Consider the following 26,027-nt stretch of genomic DNA (forward strand, 5'->3'; position numbering starts at 1 on the left):
CCCCCATCTCATGACCCAAAGACCATTTTGGCAACACGCTCGGGCCATGGAGTTACTAGCCGGACATTGTCCTCGCTCAGACGGCATCAGGGATAGGACTGGACCATTTAAACAAGCAGAGCAAATGTAATTCCTGAACAGGACCATGATTTAGGTACCACACAGTGGCCTGAAAATCGACCAGCAACCTTGAAAAGACTGTAAATGGCCGATATTTGAGTTTTTTGTTTTACCACCTTATTTTGAGCATCCTTCTTCTCAGTAGCCCAGGCCAAAAGGAACATCAATGCTCTAGACAGCCAACCGACATTTTGCTAAATGCTGGCAGTCTGTGCGCATGTGTGGTCGTGTGTATGTGTATGATAGCAGGACACACAAATATTGAGAATGAAGAGAGAAGAAATCCATACAATTGATTTCGAAGAACATTTAATAATGTAGATTTAGCCGCTTACTTCTTGGGCCGCCATAACTACAGAATCATTTCTCTTCTTAGGATTTTTTTGATCATCGCTGAATCCCTTTCTTGGAGAAAGTGAAGATGTAGGCTTAGGTTCAGGTCAGATTTTATTATTTCATAATCGATCTAGGCAAAAGGAAGTTTTTAAAGTGGGCTTCACATAACGAGTCAGGATTTATGAAATGCCCCTTGGATCTATCACCAGATACTTTAAAGAGAGAATTAATCACAGACCCCAGAGAAAACGGCGGCTGGAAGGGAAGGCCTGGGGAGGGGGATGTGGCTGAGCTTGGCTGAGGGAGAGGAGGAGAGAAAGTGGGCGGAGGAAGGGGCTGAGGGTGCATTATCTCATCCCTGCGGCCCTGAATTCCTCCGCATCTCTGCTCTGCCTTCCGGAGGGACGGGGCCAGTCTTTCCCTCTTCCAATCTATCCTGAACACTGTGGCCCTATTCATCCCCTAAATCACTGCTCGCTTCTCATCACAACCCTTTGGAAGAGTTGGAGCTGGCTCCCTGCTGGCCTGATGAATCGCACGCGGTCTTCTCTGCCTCACTTGCGCTGACTTCCGGAACTCAGCCCTTCCCAGCCGGTCCAGCGTCACCTCCCACAGCTCCAATCGCCCCCTCCGTCCCAGCAGCCCAGACCCCTCGCGGCTGCCTGCACAGACGGGGCCTTTCCCACCTCTGTGCTTCTGCTCACGCTGTTCTTCCAGACGGCAATACTGTGTGACGTCCCTCCGCCCAGTCTCCCCCCCGAAGTCCCACCTCCTCTATCAGTGTAGCCCTCCCTGGCTACTCCAGTCTGAAGTCTCCCTTCTCTGAACCCAGCGATGTGCTGGTAGGCGTTTAACAGCAGGCTCTCCGGGGGAGAAAAAGCACATTTATATACATACATGAGTTTACCATAAATTTCACTGATACAAAAAATGTGTAATGAATTTACAAGTGATAATAAAATATATGATACTCTTTAAGTTCTGCGTAACCGGTTGATTATCACAAAGTGCTTTCATTGATGTTTGTCAAACTTCTGTGTCTGTCGCCAGCCTCGGATTGCAGCTGCCAGCTAGCAGGAGCGTTTGCGGTATCTGCAGGCCCCGCAGCTCATACAGCTGTTGCACGTCACGGCGTGTGCTGTTCCGCTGGACTTTCTCCTCGGTGAATTTCTACTCAGTTTCATGACTCACTTCAAACGTCACCTCCCTTGACCACCGGGAGAGTAAGGACATCCTTTTCAAGTCCCCACTGAGCCCCGCGGTCTAGCTAAGTTATCCTCATCTCACCCGCAGGTGCCTGTTTGTTTAGGACTCCGTCTTCCCCTCCCACTTCCACGTCTGTGAGTTTCTATCTCCTTCCAAGCTAGCCCACTTAGAAAAGTTTGATGAAATACATTTGTAAAAAAGCAACGGCAGGGATGGGGGTGGGGAGGGCTCACTGGGCCTCCATTAGGTCCTAACCATTTCGGAGAACGTGCATCCTCCCAACCTCCACTGGCTGATTGAACCACACAGGACCGGGAAACAACACGAGAAAGGGGTCAGGGGGTGGCTGAGCGGCATAGCCTCCAGCCATGGGTGTTTCCCCCTTCTAAGGTTTTTGAATAGATTCGAGGGAGAAGAGGCTAACTACCACTCTAGCACTGATGCGGGAGGGAAATTGTAAAATGTGGGTTGTGCAATTAGTTAGATGGCTGCAGAGAGACCATAAGAATTACTCATTGTCACGGGAAGGATTTATTCTGGCTCGTGATAATTATCCTGCTTCAGAGAACAGGTTTGCAAGTAATGGCAACAATTCTGCCCGGCCCTCCGTGAGCTCTGAGCCCGGCCATCTAGCTAATCTCTTTTGCAGGTGCCTTTGTGTGCAGATGGGCAGGGAGGGGGAGGAGCAGGGAGCACCTCTCAGGTGGGGAGCCTCATCCATGTTCTGGGTCTTCCTGTTTTTCCTGATCATCACTGAAACGTCTCATGTTCAGTCAGTTACCTTTCACCTTCTTTCACCAAAATCATTTTGGTAATCTTGGCAATTGTGCCGCACTTCCCACTGGGTTGGTTACCTAAGAAGAGTGCTCAGAATGTGATGCTGACGTGGCAGTGGTCACTCAGCCTGGCAGAACAAGCCCCGAACCCTGAGGTTCTCCCGCCAGCAGGGCTGCCCTTTCTTACAGATCTCCTCCCAGCTCTTTAAGCTATCCTAGAAGGATCCTTGGCTATTTCATATGCTTCCTTGTTACATGTTTTTTGTTTTTGTTTTTTTTTCAGCTGCTTGAAAGACATCTCATTGAGTCAAAGGGATCCTAGTTAAATCTCAGCTCTGCCACTTGCGGGCATGTGACCACAGAACCCTGGAGATGATTCTGGGGAGCATGTTCAGGAACTGCACATGGTGTCCCTTCAGCAGTGACGGGTTGAGATCACATGGTTTTGTTGCCTTGTGACTGGATGGGAGGGTGTCCTCCGATGGAATCCACAAGTTTGACTGCAGAGCAGGGATTAGCTGCAGGGGAGAGTCTCAGAGTAAGAGGGTCTTGGCACAGTCTCCCCAACCTCCCCCGGGACAAGCCGGAGCTTTGGGCTGCCCTTCCCCCCAGCAGGACCCTTGAGTCTCTGAACTTGGGTTACCAGAATCTGGCTTTGTAGAGACATCATGCTTTTTCATTCCTCCAGTGATTTCTAAAGACGCTAGGTGTGCTAAGAAATGGCGACCTGCTGAGGATGGAGATGGCTGGGCACTCAGGTCGGGAGGAGAAGGGTGGTGGAGGTCACTGGGTTATGATGCTGGCTCGAAAGCTAAGTCACTGCTTTCTTTTCTTTGTTTCGAGGCAGACTTGTTTCTCTGAGGCTTTGGTGTTAAAAAAAGAAAAGACTGAATTAAGGTCGTGCATAAAATCTTCTGATTAAACTTCCTTCAGAAGATACAGACTCAACTACCCAATATTTTTACAAAAGTTTAATGCCAAGCACTGTAGTGATCCTTTCAGAGTCGGCCATCTGTCTTAGAGTGTGTTCGTTCTCTTGGGCTGCCGTAACAAGCTGCCCATACACATGATGGTGCCTTAAAACCACAGAAATGTACTCTTGCGCAGTGCTGGAGCGCGGAAGTCTGAGGTCACGGTGTCAGCGAGGAAGCCGTAGGGCAGACTCTGTTCCTGACCTCTTTCTACTTTGTGTGGCCGTGGGCGTTCATTGTGGCTGCATTGTTTCAACCTCTGCCTCCATCTTCACAGAACACTCTCCTCCATGTCTGCTCCTCTTCTGCCTCTTCTAAAGACATTTGTCACTGGATTTAGGGCCCACCTGGGTAACGCTAGATGATTTCACCTCAGGACTCTTAATTGTATCTGCAAAGACACTTTTTCCATGCAAAGTAAAATTCACAGGATCCAGGTATCAGGATGTGGACATACTGTTTTGGGGGGCCATCATTCAATCCATTGCACAGAGGGTGGGCTAAGAGGAGGTGATGGTGGAAAATTAATCTCTATATTTTGAAAAATCAACATAAGCACTGAATTAAAATTGTAACTCAAATAGGATTCAAAGGATAAAGAGCCAAGATTGAGCAAAGCTATGTGTTTTAGATTAATTTCCTATTTTGGTAACTAAAAAAAAAAACTGTTCATATTAATACTTGTCATATGGCGCCTCAGTGTCCATGTCACCTGTTTTCTTCCTTTGGTAACAGCACTGAGAATTTTCTCTCTCCATCATGAAACTTCTAGTGAAGCCTCCTCCTGGCTACAAGGCTACACGTGACCCAGGCCTGGCCAATCATGTATTTCATTGGCCAGAGTGATTGGTGCAGAGATGAACATATGACCCAATGAGCAAATGAGGTTTTTGCTAGGATTTTTGAGAGAGGCAGGGAAGTTTCCCCTGGAGACTTGGAAAGTCAGATAATTGGAGACTGTTGCTGCCAAGACTGAAGAACAAAGCCAACGCAGTGGGAGCAGAACAAGACCTGCCAAAATCAGTTGAGCCCTCGGGATCAGGGGCTCACTCTTGAAGCACTAGCCTGTTGTTATGTGAGCCTACAAATCGTCTACCTTTTATTGGTAAAGCAAGCTGATGGACTTTCGTTTACTTGCAACCAAAGGAGACCTACTTCATTGGTATAACATTTTTTTTTTTCAAAATAGAAGGAAGTTGTGTTAAACACTTTGGATATTTTAAGGGTAAATTTGTACAATTAAGAGGGTTTTAGTGTTCCCAGAGTTGTGCAAGAATCACCACTATCCAATTCCAGTACATTTTCAGAACCTCATGTTTTGTTAAATTTTTCCCTAGGTATTTAATTATATTTGGTACTGTTATAAATGGAATTGTTCCCTTAATTTCATTGTTTTGATCATTCTTTGCCAATGTATAGGAATCCAATTGATTTTCGTACACTGAATTGTATCCCGAAACCTTGCTGAGCTGGTTTAATAGTTCTCAGTTTCCTGTGGCTTCCTCGGGCTGCTTCTGCACACAAGACCATACGATGTGCAAGCAGAGATCATTTTGCTTCTTCCAACTTGGATGCCTTGTGTTTATCTTGCTGGTCTACCTTCTCTGACTAGACCCTCCAGCACCACATTGAATAGAATCAGTGAGAATAAGAATCTTTGTCTTGTTCCAGGTCTTAGGAGAAATATTTTATCCTCTACTGTTAAGTGTGACGTTAGCTGTGGGCTTTTCACAGGTGCCTTTTATCATGTCGAGGACATTCCCTCCTACTCCTAATTTACTGAGTGTTTCATCATGTAAGATTAATGGATTTTTTTTCAAATGTTCTTTATGCATCTTTCGAGATGATCATGTGGTTCTGTCCTTTATTAATGTATCTTGTATCAATAGATTTTCATATGTTAAACCAACCTTGCACCTTAACTACCACTACGGCAGGATTTGTATTTGTCACTGTAACTATTTGTGTTCTGTATGCCTTACGTATTTTGTTTCTGTATTCTTCCACTACAGCTTCTCTTGTGTTAAATATTGTCTGTTCTACCATTTTATTTTTATTGTGCCATATTATCTATTGTACCATTTTAATTCTCTTGTCTCTCTTAGTCTATATTTTTGAGTTACTAGTGGTTGCTCTGTGGATTATAATTAACATCTTAGTTTATAAAAATCTAGACTATATTAATATCAACCTAATTTTATAGTTCCATTCTCTCCTTCTGCTGTTGACGTCACCAAGGCGTCTTTACGCAGCGTGTGTCCATCAACACAGACTAACATCCAATGTTTTCATGGTTGCCTTTTAAATCGGATAAGAGAAACAAAGTCACAAAACAAAAATGCCTTTATAGATGGCTACTCACAGGCTCTACAGTGAGAGAGTGTTCCTCCTTAAATTTGCTCCCAAATCGTCTCACTTAACTCACCCTAGTCTCAGCTCTGCCACTCCTTCCATGTGCCCCTGTCCCCTCTTCAAATGCCAACATTCAAAATTTTCTTTGTTCTTGACAAGTGTGGGTGATGGAGGCCAAATGAAGATGATGTAAGCTGTTCCGTGCACCCACTGCAGACTCGGAGGGGACACTGCCAGCCCTCTAACTGCCCCTGTGCATTGCCTGCACCACCAGTGGCTGCTGCAGACAAAGGAGGGTGTGGAGGGGCCGGGGGCGGGGGGAAGGGAAGTTCTGCTGGGGAGCAGGTCTTCTGCTACAGCAAGGTCCCTGTGTCAACGGGGCTCCTTCTGGGAATTCAGCCCTCTGGAACCACAGGTATGCACAAACAGGAAAAAAAAAAAAAAAGAAATCAATGCCGGGTCTGTGTTTGGGCTTGTGGAAAAGGATTGCATTTCCTTTTTTTTTTTTTTTTGTCTATTCATAGATGCTCAGACCACTAATTCCTTTAATCAATAGTGAAGATTTGTACCAGGTGTCCCAGAGATGCCAGTATTTGCTTGTTGGGTTAATGCCACTTAATCCCCTCTCTTGCAGAGCCTTCTCAGGGACTCTGAGTAGAACCCACTTGGGGGCTGGCTTCCCCAGAGCGATTAGGAAGCAGGGGAGCAGGAATTGAGGGAGGCCAGCGGCAGCCTCCGTTTTACCAGCCGTTACTTACTCGTCCAGCACCTCCCAGGTTACAAAGTACTGTCACATTCGCATCTCAGCAGGCAGACTGGACAGAGGTTACCATATTTAATGGAAAGTAAGCAAGAAAAACTGTTGCATATTAAAATATGGCACAACATTGATTATAAAACATATTCCAACTTCAGAGACATAAAAATATGATTAAGTAAATAGGTGTGTGTGTATCTTGGAATCAGTAACATTTAGTTCCAGGCCTATTTAACAGGCAAGAAGGCCCAGACACCTGTAGTGGGCAGAGCCAAGCTCATAGCTCACCAGTACCCAGTATTCAGGTTCCCAGGTCAGGGCAAGTTTTAGCACAAAGTCTGTACCACAGTATTTAAGGCAACTTGGGCAAACCACATCCTGCTCTGGGCTACGCTTCTCTGTGGAGTCAGGAAAAGAACACTGGGTCCCCCTGCCCCAGACGGTGATTAGGAGGCTCCAATTAGATGACGCAACTGATTCTCCTATTTGCTTTTCATTAACTGACCAAGAATTTACTGCCTCTCATGTAATAAGCACCGTGTCAGGTGGGAGGGGATGAACGGAGCAGATAAGGCCCCCGCCTCTGTGAAATTCCGACTCGGCGCTTGGCGACTGCGCAGCGGAGACTGCGCGGTCGGTCCGGCGGGACTGCGGCGGCTGCCTCCCGCGGGGGGCGCGGGGGCACAAGCCCTCGGCGGAGCGGACGACGAAGGAGCAGCAAGCCCCGTTGTCGCCTGAGAGAAACCTCCGATACGGCGCCTAGAATGTCCCCGGGCCTCCCGGAACCGCCTGCATGCCGCAAGTCCGAATCCCCGCCCCGCTGCCCTTCCCCAGGCCCTCCTTGCTGCGCGCCTCCTGGTTCCCGCTCTGGTCCCTGGAGCTGGCCGTGGCTGTCTCCTCGGCCTGTCTCATTCGCATCCGTTCACCTTCTTGGCTCTATTTGGAAAACTCCTGCCCATCCTCAAGCCCCAGGTTTTAGGAACATGTTTCTGATCACAGCAGACCGCAGTGACTTCCTTCCTCTCAACTCCTTCCGCGCGGTTTTGCAGCCCCGGCCTTTCAGGCCCCCGGGCTGGAATCCGCTGCCGCTGCCTGTGTGCTCGCCTCGCCTTCCCACCTACGGAAGGGCCCTGCCCTCCCTCAGCGTCCGCGGCCCTGCGTGGATTAGCAGATGGCCGGCTGCGCTTTCGCCCCTTTTCAACAGCCTCAGCGTCCGCATCCTTGGACTCTGTGAAGTCGGGAGTGAATGCCGCCTTTTATAAAGTGGAAAGCTGGGTTCCAGCAGAAGGGCTCTGCGGTGAAACCGAAACTAGAAGCGGGTGCAGCGCCTCCTCCTCCGAGAACATTCTCCAGGTGTTACTAAGGCCAGTTCGTGTGCCCCACGCACCTTGCGGCCAAACAAACTGAAACGTCGGCGTCTGGGGCGGAGGGGAGGGTTTCACGCAGGGCCGAGCAAGGAGGCCGGGGTGGCTCACGCCCAAGAAAACGTGAACTCCCCGAAGGATTCCAGCAAAGCACAGTTAAAGGCCAGGGAGGGGCGGCCACAGGGAGCAGGGTCAGCTCTGCACAGTCCCCTGACTGGCGGTCGGCGCTATCAGCCCCGAGGCGCCGGAAGGTCTGGGGGCCGCTTGCTCTCCGTCATCAAGTAGCTCCTTTCTTCCTTTTGTTGGTGGTTTTTAGCATCTGAAAAACTCAGGAAATATGCGTGAGATATTATTATCAGAGAGGAGCCGCAGCAGAGATTATGGGGCAGGGCTGTGTCCTGGGAAGGCCCCCTGGGGTCCTGCTCGGTTACGCGAGCTGAAAGCTGAGGCCAAGGGACGCATGAACTGAAGGCGTGTACCAGGGGCCCCCGCTTCACTCTGCTTTTCGTTGTGTTTCTCTAGCGCACACTCCCTGCTCTGACCTTAACAGAATTGGTATTTCGCCCTCAGAGAGAGTGCAGTCGGCAAGGAAAGCCCCATGGTGCCTGGAGACATGTTGGTGCTGACTCAGTGTTTGTTGGGAGAATGAGTGCATGAACAAGCCAGAGCGCGGGGCCCTGTCGGGGGGTGCCGGGGGGAGCGGCAGAGGCCAGAGGCCAGCAGCACGAGGCAACGGTGCCACGGGGAAGAGCAGACTGACTCCACGTCAGACCTGTTCCTTTGGCTCTAACCCTGTGCCCTGTTTCCTGGGCTTAGTCATGCTGGTCCTGCACCTTCTGTAAAACAATGTTACCCACAGCTTGAAATAGACAGGCTAGCCCATCCCCAAGGCTCTGACCTTTAAGGGGTAACACTTTTCCATTCATAAAGAGATTAAAAAGTTGCGGAACAGAGGATAATATGTATCTTGTTGGAGGTTTACAGGGACAGCACGACCTGATCTGTGTGGACAGCACCCAGAACTCTGCCCCAACTAACCACACCCTCCCCCCCTTTTTAGTAGAAAAGCAGCCTGAGTTCTGACTTGGAGAAGATGGTTCTCCAGGGCATCGTCAGCCCCCTCAAGTGCATTCCGCCTTAGGTGAAAAGATTGTATTCTTTAAACTGTCAGGGAAACAGATCCTACGCTCTCTTCTGAACCCTGCCTTTGTCCTGCTACCCTTTGTGACCCCCGAGGTTGGAAAGATCTTCCTTTAGCTTAACTTTAGCCTTTCCCGTGGCCATTTACGTTTCCCTTCCTCTGTGCCCAGCAGTGGGGGGAAAGGGCGATTTCAGAAACTCATCCTAGAAGGGCACTGCTGGAGGGGACCTTGAAATCCTTCAATTCTGCTTCTTCCTTTGAAAGATCAGGAGACAGAGGGGAAGGTCACATAGCTCCTCTGTGGCCAGACTGGGTGCGTTGGTTACCACTCCGTATGCCATTCCAACCCCCTTGTCATTCAGAACCTCCCCGCTTTCTGCTGCTCCCCCCACCTCCCATAAGCTCAAAAGGCAAGTTTTACCTGTCCTTTCTGGGAGACCTCAACATGCAAAATTCTCTAAATGGTTTATTTGGGGACCAAAGAATCATTACCTTTACAAGGAGGGATTGATCTGGCTGACCATCACTGACATTCCATTGACAGTTTACAACCTTCTGTGTTTGTTGCTAAACCCATTACTCTCTGGGCTTGGCTGCATACACAGCCGAGGTCTGACTTCATCCTCCTTTTGGTCTTTGACATGATCCGGAAGCCGAGCAGATTCCTTCTGAGCTCCCTGCCTGGCCAGCTTCAGGCACAGCCTTTATGACACGGAGGCACATCTTGATTCAGGCTCCAGGCAATCTTTCTTCCTCCTCTTCAGCTCCAAAGCTGCCCTTCAGCCTCGCTGCCTGGGGTGCACATGCCTGAGCCTTGGATTCTATTCCGTTCTCTAATGCTTTAATTGCCGGCAAAACCACAAGGAAAGATTTCCCACAGGAAGCCCACTTCAAACGCCGTACTCAGGGGATAGGGCTTGGGGCTGCGCGGCATCAGACCTGGTCAGGACTCATTTACGTGTCATGAATTGCTTTCTCCTCCTGCACCAAGGACACCAGCTCAGAGATGACTGTCTCAATCTCTCGGCAGTTTTACAGTTGCCAAGTTATTTTCCTGGTTCACCCAGCTTCCTCCTCTTCCCATTCTGGCATCCTTAGCTCCATGTTGGTCAGTGTATAATAGGAAGCAGAATGTGCTTACACACTGGAAACTCTAAAACATGCAACTCATTTAGCGTGGAAACTTTCCTGGGGCCAGAGAGCAGGCTTTCCTGGTAACCTGGTGAAGGCCTTGCATTCCAAGTCTAGAACTTGACCTGAATTGGTTCTCTCCTGGGCTAGCTGAGGTTCAGCCATGTCGGGAGGCTAGATCCCCCAGCTTTCTTCAAGAGTTCTAGAAAAGGAGTTTTCAGGGTGCTCCCGTGTCCTGCTTTCAGAGCCAAACGAGAGAAGATACTCTTGCTCTGGCTTGTAGACCCTTGGCACTGGAGGTGATCTTAGAATCAACAATCTGAGGGCCATGAAGAGGAAGCGGTGTGGCTCATTCAGCAAGGCGGTACAGAGGCGGACCCTGCCGTGGAGGAGGACTGACTCCTTCTCAAGCCTGCATCCCGCAGGCGGGACTTCGGAGCACAAGGCTGTCGTCTAAGACACTGGGTCTGTGTCGGAGGCCGGGGGGGCTGGGTTACAGCACGCAGGGGCCCTTGTCCTCCTTGGTCTGCCTTTGCTCTTGTGCCTACTCCCTCTCCTCTCTATAAACACTTACCTGTCTCTGAAGGCAAGCAACCTTATCTCATTATCTTCCTGCACTGAAAAGACGATTAAGTTACCTACAGTCTATTCCCCCATCTCCAGGCAGGGTTACAGTTTACCCAACAATCATCCTTTTCACAATCCAGACAGGCTTGGATCTGAGTCCGGTGTTCTCACAGTGGACCCATTCCTGTAAAGAGTTTCGTCAACTGAGTTTGATATCAAAAGCACTGGGGCGGGGGAATGGAAAGACAAAGAACTCAGCCAGAAAACGGACACAGGATCTGATTAAACATTTCTCCAAAAAGATACACAAATGGCCAATACCACGTGAGAAGACCTCAACATCGTTAGCCAGTAGGGAAATGTAACTCGAAGCCACGGAGAAACACTTCACACACAGGACAGCTGTCATCGAAAAGGCAGAGGAAGCGAGCATTGGTGAGGACATGGAGGCACTGGAACCCACACACACTGCTCGAAGTGTTGCAAATGGTGCATGATGTTTGGCATGTGGAATAACCAAAAAGTGGAGACAACTTAAAGGTCCGTCAGCTGATGAATGGGTAAAAATAAGCATTATATGTCCATGCGACAGATTATTATTTGGTCAAAAAGTGGAATGCTGTCCTACCACATCCTACACCATAGATGAATTTGAAAGCATTCATCTTAGTGAAGAAAGTCTGTCACAAAAGACCCTACCTTGTATAAATAATTCCATTTATATGAAATGTCCAGAATAGGCAGATCCAGAGACGGAAGGTAGATTAGTGGTTTTCTAAAGCTGGGTGGAATGGGGAAAGCGGAGACCACTCATGGATCAAAACTGCAATTATGTTATTGATCTGAACAAAAGAGGAAACTGAGGCCAACATTGGTTTAGCCAATTTCTTGAAACTATACAACAGTCATTGAAGAAATGCTGAAGTGTTAAGCTGCCCCGGGGCCATAAAGAATGGGCAAGGGAATCCCTAATTTGTTAAGCAGAGAGATCTGAGGGCTAATACTATTTATAAGGACATGAAGGGTTTTATGAAATATACACGGGCAATTATTTTAACTAAAACAGCATTCTTGCAGGGCATGAAAACTACTCTCTAGGTCATCAAATTTCTGAATGGTCTGTGCAGCTTCTCCCGCTGTGGAACCTCCAATGAGACCGGACACCCAGCGACCCTGGATGGTGAGACGGTCAAACACCCCTCCTGGGCATCCGGTCTGCATCTAGCTGTGGAAGGGAAATGCTGTGCACAACTCTGCCCATAAGGAGCAAACAACGTAAGACAGCATGTAATTGATTTCCTCGAGGTGTGGTACGGACCTACCTATTATAAGAAATCAGTGAAGGAAAATTTGGCACAGACTGGAATTGTGGGGAAAGGCTGTAAGGACCAGTTTGGACTCGAGCTGAAGTGTGCAAGCACGAAAAAGATAACTCACACGGTAGGAAGATAAGAAGAGAAAGAAGAGGGGGAAGGTGGCAAGGAAGGAAAGAGGGCGTCAGGAGAGGCTGCAGTGTAAGGCAGACGGCCACGGGCTCAGCACACTGGGCACGGGGAAGTGAGCTTGGCTGGAGACCGTCTTTGCCACCCCCTCCCCTTTCATCCTGCTCGGGCTCTGCTCTTCCACAAAAACCGCCCTAACACAAGGACTCCCTGAGCTCCTAATACACTCTCACCACTCCTGTATGTTTTCACGACTCCCGTGTTACTAATGTCTGTCTCACTTTATTTGAAATTTTTATCTTTGCAACAGTACAGTAGCCCCTTGAGGATAAAAATTATGTCCAGTATATTTTGGCATTCACCCAAAACTCAATGCAATAAGTCAGATTTTAAGGTCTTATAATAAAAGAGATGGTTCAGGTGGGATCTGGGTACCATCTCTGGCTCTAGCCTTCTGGGAGCTGCTGCCTCTTTAATTCTTCGTTCTTCATCGCAAGGCGCCGGTGAGTGTTGAGGTCAGGTGACAGGTGTGTGAAGGGGGCGGTGGAGACCTGGCCCCTCTGGATTGCTCTTTTCTCGTTACGGTTGCAGCAAGCATCTCAGCTCTGCTCGTGGCAGTGACTAGTCCCAGTTCCGGCATCTAGACCTTGACTAGGAATTAGGTGCCCTCAGCAGGAAGTCAGGAAGCATATCAAGATTTACATTAATGTTGGAAGGAAGGGCCCCCATGTCTCCCACTGTCTGCCAAGATAGCTTCATGAAGGTGCCAAATCAAGGCAACTGGTTACGGACTCCTAGCAACCAAGAGGACCACCAACCCCTTTGGGGTCATGTAGGAAGCACTGGGGTCACCCCATCACATCCATCTTGGTGGTCTTTTACATCCTTTGCAAATCAAATTTTTAGGTGAGAAGTCAGCCAGATATTTCAAATGCATTTGCTTCCAGCTATGAAAACACCTGGAATGTTTTGGTAAAGCAGAGTGAAATTATCTGCTGGTCTCATTTCTCTTCCGGAGCTGAGAGCTGTGTGGCCCTACGGTGAATCTGATGGTGGATCCCTGTGACCGTGTTGACCCTGCCCTGAGAATACTGGTGGCGGCCCAGCTCAGCTGGGATGGGGAGGAGAACTCGCTCCCAGTGGGTGGAGTTCAAGGGAAAACCCAAGCTTTTTTGGATTCATAATATGTTGGGTTCCACCCTCACTGTTAGCTCTGTGCTCCTGGGCAAATTATTCAGCCCGAGTCTCAGTTTCCTCATCTTTAAAATGAAAATAATGACGGTGCAAAACTGAGTGAGTGGTTACAAGGATTAAACGAGTGCGGACATACGTGCAGCCTGGTGCACGGCAGCGGGGCAGAGCACGTCCTTGATGACGGACAGCTGTCAGAGCTACCAGCGCGCAGTGAGCTGTGGAGCAGCACCCCTGGCCCAGTCCCGCTCGGGTGCTTCTCTCGTGGATGGGGCCTGGGGAGAGCAGTGGGGAGGTGATGGGTCTGAGAGCGTGGTTGGCTGTGTGTGTTGGTCGGGACGGGTAGGTGTGTCCTGAGAACCCTGCGGTATCGTGGGTGTGCCTCAGCCCCAAACCGGCTTGGAGAATCTCTGACAAAGACAAATTATAGGAGTCACGCATCTGAGCCATACTCCAAGCTCATGTCCTGGGCAAGCCCTGCTTCCCATTCTGCCCAGTGGACTGTTCCCACAGGAAAGGCTCTCCCACGTCTCTCTCAGTCTCTTCTTGGACTTTGGGCTCAGTGTCCATCTGGGGCCATTTCAGGACCTCGTTTTATCCCCATTAAAAGAGCTGATGCCGGATGCACCTGCTTGGACTTACTGGTAAACGACAGGATGCCGTTCCTCGTTAGGGGGGTCGGGGCTGCCCTGACACGCAGGGTTATGTGCTCGCTCGTCGGGGAGGACCTGTGAGAGCACCACAGACCTTGCCCAAACCATCTTGCCATTTATCTGCCACAGAGACAGAAGTCGTGCCATGCTAGGATCCTTCCTTGATTGTAAAGCAGCAAATGCCTCTGGGAGGGGGTGATTCCTTAAGTCAAAGGCGTTAACTTCTCAGTGTGAAGTTCACAGGGAATTCCCTTATCATAGAAATTAGGAACGAAAACATTATGGGGCTAGAAGAAAGAAACTAGAAGCAGTGGGTGGAAGTTGCAAATGTGTCCTGTGAGACACAGCTGACGACTTCGCTCCAGAGGGTGGAGGAGCCCTGGGCGGCAGGAGGACGCTGGCTGCAGGCTGCTGGGAGGAATCTACCGGGAAGCTGGCAGGGGAGCAAGGACGGAGCTTCCACCCCCTCCACAGTTCTGCCTAGGACCCGAGGAATCATTCTTTTCTGCCCTGTCTGGAATTGAGAAGTCCAGCTTGGAGACATAAGGCAGACCCTTATCAAAGAGCGAACACATGGGGCCGGATTAGGCCCCGCGGACGTGAATAACTCCACCAGGCTGGCCCTGGTGTCTTCCTGATCTGCTCCGAAGGGAGCGGTCCACAGGCTGAGACATAACCTCACCGCCAAAGCCAAAGTATGTCATGGAGCTTTTAATAACCCTGCCTGTCCCTGCCTCCCCCACAAAGGGGAACAGCTGGCCTCGCCCTCCCTTCTTCTCATTGTCACTTTCCCTCTGTGATCCCGGGACATTGTCTCGGAATGGGTGTCCCCACGCCGAGAAGCACGCTTTCAGGACATTAGCTGTGATCATTCGATGATGTCGTTAATGCTGTATTATTGCTGCGACTGTCTCTCTGCGTGATGGTGACAAAAGGCAGATGGGGCGACCTGGTCTCATCAGGGGCCCATCAAACCTTTCACCTGCCTGCAGTTTCAGTCCCACCTATGTTTGCCTGGGCCACCCAGGCCCCACGACACCTCCTGCCCGCAGCGCAGGAGAATCTCAATACAGCCCTCGACAACTTCAGACCAGCACCATGGCCGAGTCTGCAGTCAGAGACTCCCTGTCTCCCCGTTCAGTGCCTCTCTACCCGCCCATGGGAACCCCCGGCAGGGCGCTGGGGCCCACGCTCACCCAGCAGCAAGCACCCACCGATTGTTAATTTCCGGGAATTTTGTGTTGACATCACACTGGCAGCTTGAACTTAGCCACGGTGGGGGCCTCTGCACCCTGGAAATCTGCAGATGCTTCAGAACAGCACAGCGCTGCGCTCTCCCTCACTGGGGAGTCCTCTCCTCCGTGCAGCCTCCCAAGGCCTTTTCTTTCTTCCTCTCCCACGTTACACTTCCCCAGGAGGGTAGCCTTCTTTCGCTCTCTGCTGGCTTCGACTGGAAAGGACCTGATAAAGTATTTCCCGCTGATGGAATAAGAGACCGTAGTAACTACCATCCCTCGAGTGACACCTGCGCTGTAACTTTAGGCAAAACCCTAAACCAAGGGAATAACCCTGTGGTTCTCTGCATGGCACTCGGAGTGGCTAGTTTGGGGTGAGGACCTTCCTGGAACCACTGTCCTCTTGAGAGCTGTCCTGGTGCCTCAGGTGGCATGGCAGTGTCACCTCCCTGTCTGGAATGATGCGAGTGGCCCGGCCTGGCGGCGGGCAGTCAGCGAGCTGAGCCTCCCAGCGCCCTTCCCGCCTAAGAGCTCAGTCTTATGGCGTGTTTCCAACAAGTGGGTCTCGCCACGTTCAAAGTATAAAGGTTGTGCTAGAATCTTACCCTAATTCTTCAAGGTCCAGTACTTCCTGTCAGTTGAATTAAGGTCCCCAAGAAACAGAACTGTACTTCCGGAGTGGGTATGCATTGATGTTTTAACCCCTGAAATCCCCCATCATGAGAGACCGAGACACTCCAGTCGTATTTGGCGTGTCCATGGAGAGGAGACGCCACCATCCCCTAATGAGACAGCAAGTCAGTTCTCTGCCCAATTCTTGAGCTGTCTGAAGTTTCCTTAACCCTTTTTTCCCCAGTTCCTTCCATCTCCCTGAGGTCCTTCCTTACCTCACTTCAGATTCTCCTTGGGCGGTCGTGGAGCCGGGCTCTGGCAGAGGTCTGTCTAAGGCAGGGGGTGAAGGGAGAATTGCCCTAAAGCATCTATGTGGCATTTTATAAAAAGAACAGAAGCCCTGCCACCCTCAGTTACACTCTGCTGCCTCGCATGTGGGGCTCAGCACTGGGGAGGGGCTCATGGGGTGGCCACGGACGCTGATGGTCAAAGCCTTGACTTTATTGCTATACGCCAGGACTCAGTTAGCTTTGAACGCTGTAGATAGTACCGTACTTTGGTGGGATTCCTCGTTGTCCCCCGTGACACAATAGCCGTAATTAATGGTTTGTGGGCTCACCTGTTTAGATCATGTCTCCTTTCCTAAACTGTAAGCCCCATCATGGCATCGAGGTCATTGCCTGTCTTACTCATCAGGACGTCCCCAGCACCTGGCAAGGAATGGTTACTCAGTAGATACTTATTAAATGACCTTAAGATCTTTCTCAACAAGCCAGGACTTCTTCCCTTGTTTGGGGTTTGGACTTGCTGTAGTTCCTTGAACTTAACAGTACTGCGGTGCTATTTAACCAGGGAGCAGAAGGGTCTGAGAGCGCAAGTCCTCTGAATGCCTCTGCTCTTTGGCTCTAAGCAGCAGGGCTGGGCCTCTCCTAGCTAACGCACCCTCTCTGACCGGGTTTTCTTGAGCACGATCGATCTGTAAGGCCAGGACTGGGTTAGAGACACACTCAACAACTCTGAGCAGCGGTGGCATTTCCTTGAATTCTGATGACATCTCTCTGGGTGCACTGTGAGACCCCTGACTGTGCCTCTTCCCAGTCCCTGGCTCCCACATCACGGAGCACACCCAAATCTGGGTATCGTGTCTGAAGTCATCTCTTACTAACTAGTCCTTAAGTCAGCCCTGTAGACAGCTACTTCCCAAGCATGACTGCTAACCTGCTGGGCATTCTTCTGATCTGGACAGAGGTTCTCAAAGTGTGGTCCCTAGGCAGAAGCAGCAGCATCGCCCAAGAACTTGTCAGAAATGCAGATTCCAAGGCTCCACCACAGATCAGTGTGTCACGGTCCACAAACCTGGGTTTTAACAATCTCCAGGGGAGTCACATTCCCACTGACCTCAAGTTTGAGAACCACTGGCCCATATTTTAGACCATATTTTAGCCTTGGGTTTCTTCAGATCAGAAGTTGGAATGGAACTGTAAAACAGGAAGTCTTTTAAATACCATCTTGTTCGTCCTCCTCATCATTCAGGTGAGTAAATTGAGGCCAGAACGATTTGCCCAAAGACACAGTACATTCCTAACAGTGCCCGAGTCCGCGGATTTCCACTCAGAGCTCTAAAAGCGCAGGGCATAGTGTTCCCACAAGGGCCAGCCTCAGAGACACCTTCATCCCTCGTGTTAGGCAATGTGCTCATCTCTCAACCCTTGTTGGGCTCTGACCTTCTCAGCTGAGATGCAAATCCCTCCCCGCCCCTTCTAGCCTTTCCTCTTAATCTCTAACCACACCCCAAAGCAGAACTGTCTTGCAGAAAAAGAAAAATCCCCAAAGGCTTGGTGAGAAGTATGGTCTCTCTTCCGGAGCTCCAACAGGTGATCCCCAAGTGTCATTGTCACCCAGATTCCCTGCGTGCCTGAGAACAGATGGATGGTCTGTAGAGGACCCCCTCCTGGAATTTTGGGAAAACCTATTCACAGAGGTGGGGGAGGGGCTGCAGAATGCCTCCGAACAGGTCGTCTGCAAACGCACAAGGCCTGGCAACCTTCGCTGCCCTTAAAAAGGAAAGAGCTTGCTGTGTTTTGGGTCGGTCCATTATCACTTGGGAAAAAAACAAAACAAAACAAAACCCTAAACCTCTTTCCAGCCTCTGCCGCCTGCATCCTTCCAACTCAGGACGGTTGCCAGCTTTAAATTTCATCTATCATTTGCACCCATATGTGGAAATTCTGATCACTGGCACTTTTATTTTTATCTCTCAGACTGAAAAGGCTTGTCTCTCTTCCAAACCATCTTATTAAAAAGGCTAGAGTTGACTCCAAGTGCTGCAGGCAGAATGGTGACAAGTGAAGTGGGGTGAGGGGAGGGAGCGCTGGGTGCTTCGGGAAGGACAGAGTTGGTGCAAGTCCCAGCTTGTTGTGGGCTCTCCTGGAGGGCGCCTGCATCATTCACAAAGACTCCACTCATTCTCTTCCCAAGACCTTCAGAAGCCTTTGACTCATACAATCTGCCCGTCTCCTCTCCCTAAACACAGGACTGTGGGTTGCCCTCCATCAGAAGAGGTTTAAACAATACGTTGCTGGAAGAACATTGGTTCCTTATGCTTCCAAAAAGTTCTTTTTTTTCCCACTTGGCTTTGGCATTATGTTTTTGGCACTGAGTTCCCTGCTTCTTTTGCCTTCAGGAGATCTATAAGTTAATATTTGCAAGGAGATGATCACTAAAAGCCAATATGGGTTCACGGAGAACTGGCCATGTGGAACTAACTCCATTTCCTCTTTTTGAAATGGTTCCCAGGCAGTAAATCAGGAGAATGCTGTAGTTACACAGAGTATCTCCATTTCAGAAAGGCAGCGAACAGTCTTTCATGTATTAAAACAAACAAACAAACAAACAGACAATCAAACAAGCAGAGGCATAAAGGTTGTGTCCAGGTACTGCATGTGAATTCCTAGCTGTCATCATTCAACTTGGACAAAAGTTGTTCGTGCCATGATCTGCGTCCCCGCCGACCACGCCCCCTCTGACCACGCCCCCGCCGACCACGCCTCGCCAGTCCCTTCTTCAGTGATTTCTACAAGGGGCGTTTATCAAATTTGTGTGAGGTATGCCACAGAGAAAGACTAACACTTTTGTTAACAAGATGAAGATGCAAACATTCTCAAGAGATGAGGGAGTTTAATTCAAAGCTAAAAAATAGAATTTTAACACAAATTCCTGTGATTAATTACATAAAAAGAAGATGAAGGAGACCGACATACTAGGCATCAATTCAAAGAAACAAACAAACAAACAAACAACAACTTGGTGTTCCCATTAACCATAAGCTCTGGCATGCAGCTGCCAAGAAAGCCAGACACGGTGGGGTTCTATTAATAGAGGTATACAGAGCAGATCAAAGGAGAATGGCCCCACTGCACCCTGCACGGGGCAGACCCCAGCTGGACTGTCGCCTTGTCTTCTAAATGCTTCGTTCTAAGGGGGCCGTTGACCACTAGGAGAGTACGCAGAGGGCAGAAAGTGGGATGGCGAGCAGCCTGGAATCTCATTCATCTCTGCTCCAAGAAACGGGAACGTACAGGAGGTTCAAGGAACTACAAGAAGGCAGATTTCAGCCCAATGAAAAGAAGATTTTCTAATAATCACAGCGACCCAATCATGATGTATTTTTTTTTTCTCACAAATTAATGAACTGCTTTTCAAAGCAAATGCCCCGACTCAAGCTGTGAGAAGCATCTGGTAGCCTACTGGAAGGCTTTCTGCGCAGCACGGGAGGCGGTATGAAGACCAGCCTGGTTGCTAGGTCCTTTCTAAGGCTGCCTCCAACCCAAAGATCCTGCATTTGGGCCAGTGTTTCCACACCCTGGCCTGAGGACCGTGACATCTGCTTTTCAAATATTATTTTCTAAGAATCAGCAGGGCAAGTGACTTCTCTCTGGGTTTCTTTATTTTTTTTTTTTCCAATTTGAAAAGCGGGAGGTGTGAATTACATGATCTCTAAGGTCGCTCTCAGAAGGAGTCTTTGATTTGTTGTATTTTTGGAATTATAAAAATAACTGAGTTAGAGAAATGATCACTAATGAGATGGAACTAGACTCTTGAAAACTTATCTTGCAAAGTGTAAATCTTGCAAAGTCTGCTTAAAGAAGTCGTTTCTTCCACTCCTGTGTCTTGGTCCTTGACAGGGGATAACTAAGAAGGTGGCCCATTGACTTCTGCAAATGGACATTTTTCAGCAATGGTGGCTACAGGCCACTATTTCCAAAAATGTAATTCTCGTATGACCATAGGAAATATTGAACGCTTTATATGTTGCTGCAACACTAAAAAGCTGTGAAAATCTTGACACCAAGCCTCATAAGCACTCTAGAGTAACTTGAGTCCCAGCTGGTGGAGAGGTAACTAACTATAGCACACCGAAGAGTGATTTAACTGTTTCTAGTAAAATTTAGTGGAGAGGGTACAGCTCAGTGACAGAGCGTGTGCTTAGCAAGCACGAGATCCTGCATTCAATCCCCAGTCCCTCTATTAAATAAACAAACAAACCTAATTAAACAATAATCAAACAATAAGAAACAAACAGAAGTCTGAGAACATCTATTTTGTTTACCAGCATGGGAAAGGCTAAGCAAAGCATTGTGGATCTATCCAAGCTCCGCTGTGCAGCAGGAACGAGAGGGTACTGATGATTGAAAATCTACACTTAACACTGGTGAGTGAAAAATTAAAAAAGCAGCAAGTTGCAGATCCTGTATTCAAAACAATATTCCTAATCATAGAGGATGGTGTTTTACCTGCACAGAATGGGCTCTGCGTTTTGCCTTTGATTTTTCTGAATTGGTGGCCAACATTTTAAATTGAGAAATTTCGCATTACAATATAGATTTATTCTTGAAAAGAAAATCAGCTTTTAAGTCAAAGCTGAGAATTTATTGTGCATATGACATATATAGAAATAAAACATGTGACAACAATAGCACAAGAGTTTGGGAGGAGAATGGAAATATACTGTTAGAATACTCTTAGAGTACACAGTAAATGGTGTAATATTATTTGAAGGCAGGCTCTAAAAATTTAAAGGTGATTATTGTGAATTCTGTAGAATTCAACCTCTTAAAAAGATTAAAGCAAAGAGGTATAGCTAATAAGTCAACGTTGTAGTTGAAACGGAATAATAAAAATACTCAGTGAGCCCTAAAGAAGACAAAAAACAGAGGAGAAAGGGAACAAAGAGTGGATGGCATGAATAGAACAGAAATAGGAGAGAATCAATTTAAACCCTGACATTAAATACATTAAATATACAGAGTGTAAATACTCTGATTGAAAAACAGAAATTGGAAAATAAAACAAGACTCAGCTAAAAATATTCTTTAAGGAATCCAATTTAAATACAAAGACATAGATAACTTAAAATAAAGGGTAGAAAATATATGCCACACATACGCCAATCGTAAGAAAGCTAGAGTGGCTATATTAATTTCAAAAATAAACTTCATTAAGAGAATCACAACCAAGACAAAGGATATTTAATAATGACAAATGAATCAGTCCCTTAAGGAGTCATAACAATCCTGAATACTATGCACACAATAACAGAATTTCAAAACACAAAAAGCAGAAACTGATGGAACTAAAAGGAGACAGCAAAATCCACAGTTACAACTAGATAATTCAGCGCTCTTCTCTCAGTAGCTGATAGAGCCAGCAGACAAAAAATAAGGATATTGAAGATGTAACACCATCAGCCAACTTGACCTAATTAGCATTTACTGAGCACTGTGCCCAACAACAGCAGAACACGCCCTCAGCACACGGAAACACTCACCAGGATGCCACGTTCTGGGCTGTGCGACAAATCTCAAAACATTTAAGACGGTTAAAGTAGTATAAAACATGATGTCAATCACAAAGGAATTAAATTTTAAAGTGGCTTTTAAGAATTTTTAATTAATTATAAATGTATTAGGGGGATGGGTGGGAGAGTCTAGAAATACATTTGCTTCAAGTCTTCAAAAGTGTGGAACTGAGTTTCTTGACTTTAAAGGACTCACACAGCATGACTGATTCTCCTCCTTTTTAAAATTCCTTCAAGGTCACAGACCTTCTCAAGACTCCAGTCATCATCACATATGTAGAGATCGCATTTCACAGAAGCAAAGTAAGCAGTTGCTCATATGGTATGTTCTGAGACATACCATGAAAAGCCCCTGTCCTTTGCCCCCAGGTAACTCCCTCACTGCCTGTCGTAGTAACCACTTGTAGAGCTGTGTTGGGTATTTGTCCAAATACGAGGCACTTGAAAACCCAAAAGGGATGTCAGTATCCTTCACAAACGTTTTAGAGTAGGTCCCTTTATCGTAGGTAAACAACTCAGGCTGTTACAGAAACAATGCATTTTTTATGGAGGGAATGAGAAAGCATCAAAGTGTCCACAGCATGACCCTATCTGAGTTGAACAAGCCCAGAAAGGATGCTTCGGCAGATGCCCTGGAGAAGCTCATGGGGTGAGCTTTATCCAGAGAAAAGAGATCAAGAGACAGTGCAGACCCAGGTCTGTTCATGATTTTCTTAGGGCCCCCTGTGTCGTGGAAAGGCAAGACTATTAGGGACAGCAAACTGGCTCCTCCCTCCACTGTAGTACTGTGATCTGATCAGAAAGAGGACGTACTCCCTCACTTTTCTCTTGCCTCCTCCGGGGGATGTGAATGCCTGAAACGTATCCTGGCCAGCACCCCATGGGAGACAGGCCTTTACCATGGAAAGTTCCATGACGTGGACCCCAGTGGCCCCAGAGGGGATATTTTCCTCAGGGATACTGGCTAGAAGATTTATTTTGTTGGATGGTGTTCTTTTGTTTCCCAGGGTCTAACCAGATGTCCTTGCTCTACCCGTGCCCCCAACTTATAAGACTGTCTTTGGAGTTTGTGTGGTCATGTGAACCTCTGACTTTCTATGCCATGGAAAACCTACGGAACTCGACAGATCAGACAGCTGGTCACCTCCTGGTATGATTTAAGGAGCCAACCCTTCCTTCAAGGCTACTTCCCTCCCCCAGATCTCCCTTCTTACAGTTACAGACTCATTCTCTTGACTGAGCTCAGGCAGTTGTATGCTTCTGCAGGGAAAGATTTTCACCTTATCCGTCTTTGAATCCCTTTAAATCAGGGAGGGACCATTCTTTGCTCAGGACTCTTCACAGGCAAGTGAGCTCCATCAAGAGCTGTTGGGTTGCATTGCATTAAGCCCTCTTAATATGCAAAGCCTCTTGGAGGAGGACATTGACGCCTATCAGTCAGACAGGAGTTACGGTAAGTATGGAGAATTCTCTCCCAAGGGAAGTTGGGTGGGAGGGAAAATATAGAAAGGCGGTAGTAACTTTCAGAAGAAGCCATACAAACACTGAAGAGACACAAAGACATTTTGCTAAGGATGCAAAAGAAACTTCAACTGCCTCACAGTGTGACCCAGGATTGACCATGTACCCATGGTCACGGTGACAGCTGGGGATGCACACCCTGCCCACAGACATGCTCTATCAGCATCCGTGCTGCTGCTCCGTGACCCCACCGCTGCCACAGTTACACCGGGGCGAACACCTGATGGAAACAGAATCAGAGCTAGTATTTCTCTCAAGAAGCGACCTGAGGAGCAGGGACTGGGAGTTGGGGAAAAGTCAGCCTCCTCAGCAGCACGGCGCCGGGCAGTGTGTCCGCACACCTCAGCTGCCTCCTGCCCTCGGGCAGCGGGCGGTTCACCTGCTCTGCGGATTCCATGAACTCCAGTATCCTTCCAGTCATGCTCACTTTTGCTTAAGCCTACTGGAACTGTTTCTGTTACTTGTTAACAACAGACATGTAACCAATACAGAAGCACATTTTGCTACCCATTTTTGAGAGCAGGAGCCCGGGCTGGTGACCGAGGGGCAGCATGACCTGAAGAAATGTACTCAGGCTTTGAAGTCAGATGAAAACTGGGTTGAATCCCAGCTTCGCTACTTTCTATGAAGTCTGTGACCTTGAGGAGCTTAGCTAAGTGCTCTAAGCCTCAGTGTCTTCATCTGCAAAATGGAGTCAGTGATCTTTATGCGCAAGGATGGTTATGGGGCATAGAAAAGCTAATATGGACAAAGGGCCTGGCATACGGAGTCGCCACGGGAAAGCTAGTGCTGCTTTTTCCTCTTATTGCTTCGTTGCTTCAGTCCCTCCTCAATTAATATTTCCCTGAGCATTTAGACACTCTGTAGGCTCTAAGGAACTCTCTCTTTAATGCTCTTGAACAACTTCTTCTGTGTTTTCTTTCAAGTCTGCTGGTATTCACATAATAAAGGCAGCGTAGTGTTGAGGAATGAACACAGAATTGGGGAAAGGCGAGACGGTTCCAGTCCTGACTCTGACCGTGGACACACACGTCATTTCCGCCCTCTGAGCCTGTCTCTCCCTCTGTACAATGAGGAGACTGGCCAGGACTAGTGTTTTTGAAATGTAAATAAAGTGTTGTGCCCAGAAGGGGCACTACTGCCCTTTTGAGTGGGATAAACCTTCAGTAAACGGGAAAGACTGCTTTCATCTCACAAGATGTTTAGCATCGCTGGTCCTCACCACTCAAATGCCAACAGAGGCTCCCGACACTGTAACCGAAGCATCCCCCAGATCGGCAGAGCTAGGCGGGTGGTACTGCCAGGCTGAGCACCATCCTGCTAAGCAGAAATAAAATAGCTTCAGTGATCAGCTACTGCGTTAAGCAAAGTTGCACAGATTTCTTTAGAGTAGGATCTCTCAAAACCTTTACGATGGGAATGTCCAGAGTGAATGGACCCGTTTCTCCCTTAACCCAGCTCTTACCTGGGATTGAGCTTGGCTACACTGATAAAGAGCAAGTATGTGTCCCAGGGAAACGGGCGTTTGGGTCCCCGCCATGAACCACCAGCTTACACGTCAGAGAATCACAACTTCATGCCAGGGAAGAACAGCATGGCATCTAAGAAGGAGAATGAAATAATGAAATTATTTTTTGTTATTAGAGAGGCCAAGAGAAGACAACGCTGACCATTGTATACTTTTTCAGTCTGTCTACAAGCAATTTGCCTACAGGGAGGAACAGTGAGAGTAGGAGAGTCCAGGTGGGAAGCCAGATGGAATGAACTGGACAGCTAGAGGACGAAATGGGAAACATGGGGGGACCCAGGGTCCACACCTCGTTTGGATTTTACAAGCCAAGTTCTCTGAGGCGGCCACACAGAACTGTCAAAGTCCCTGCACTATCCCCACTCATTTAATATTCCATTACTAGTGAAGACTGAATTTTACATTCTTAAGTCTCATCTCCCTATCCAAACACGGGCCCTGTTCCAAAGACATACAGCTCAGGCGAGGCGCTTACAGCTTCATTTGCAAAGTCTGCCTTGAAGATCTGGAACAGATACTTTTGACTGCCATGAACAGTCTCATCAAATTCCCACTACACAAGTTGGTCATTTTTCAGTTCCTCGCATCTCCTGGGATGGGTGATGGCTGGTTTGATGAACAAAGGTAACTAGAGCTGGGGTCAATGAGGACGGTGTTTCCAACAAGAGACTCTGAGGGACTTCAAGGAAACCTCAAGAAGCCCCAGGCAGGGCTGTCCAGGCAGCTCTGGGGACAGCAAGACCAGCGCCTGTGCAGTGGCCGGGGGAAATGAGTCTGTCAACTCAGTTTGTTTTTTTGCTGCTAAAAACATTTTTGGTTTATTAGTTGCCTTTTTTTTTTTTACTAATTAATTGACTAATTTGCCCACTCACTTATTGAGCAGATACTTATTAATAACCTAGTGTGAGCAGCCCTGTTCTTGGTCCCAGGGAAACAGCAGTGAACAGGACTCGGTCAGGGTCCCCACACCTACTGAGCTTGCATTCAAGTAGAGGAGACAGACGATGAACCACTGAGCCAACAGAGGGATGATAAACCGCATGGAGGGGACAAGTGCTAGGAAAGGAAACACAGAGTCAAGGGTCAGTGCGTCATGAAGTAGGGCTGGAAGTCTGCTATTTTATACAGGATGGTCCAAGAGAGCGTCTTCAGGACGCATGAGGGAAGGTGGGAGCCATGTAAAACTCTGAGGGAAGAGCATTCTAGGCAGAGGGAACCCTGTGTGTGGAGACCTTGAGCAGGATGGAAGTTGTTCTCAAGAGGAGCA

The sequence above is a fragment of the Vicugna pacos genome, chromosome 34 (assembly GCF_048564905.1).
Source record: "Vicugna pacos chromosome 34, VicPac4, whole genome shotgun sequence".
NCBI classification, from domain to species: Eukaryota; Metazoa; Chordata; class Mammalia; order Artiodactyla; family Camelidae; genus Vicugna; species Vicugna pacos.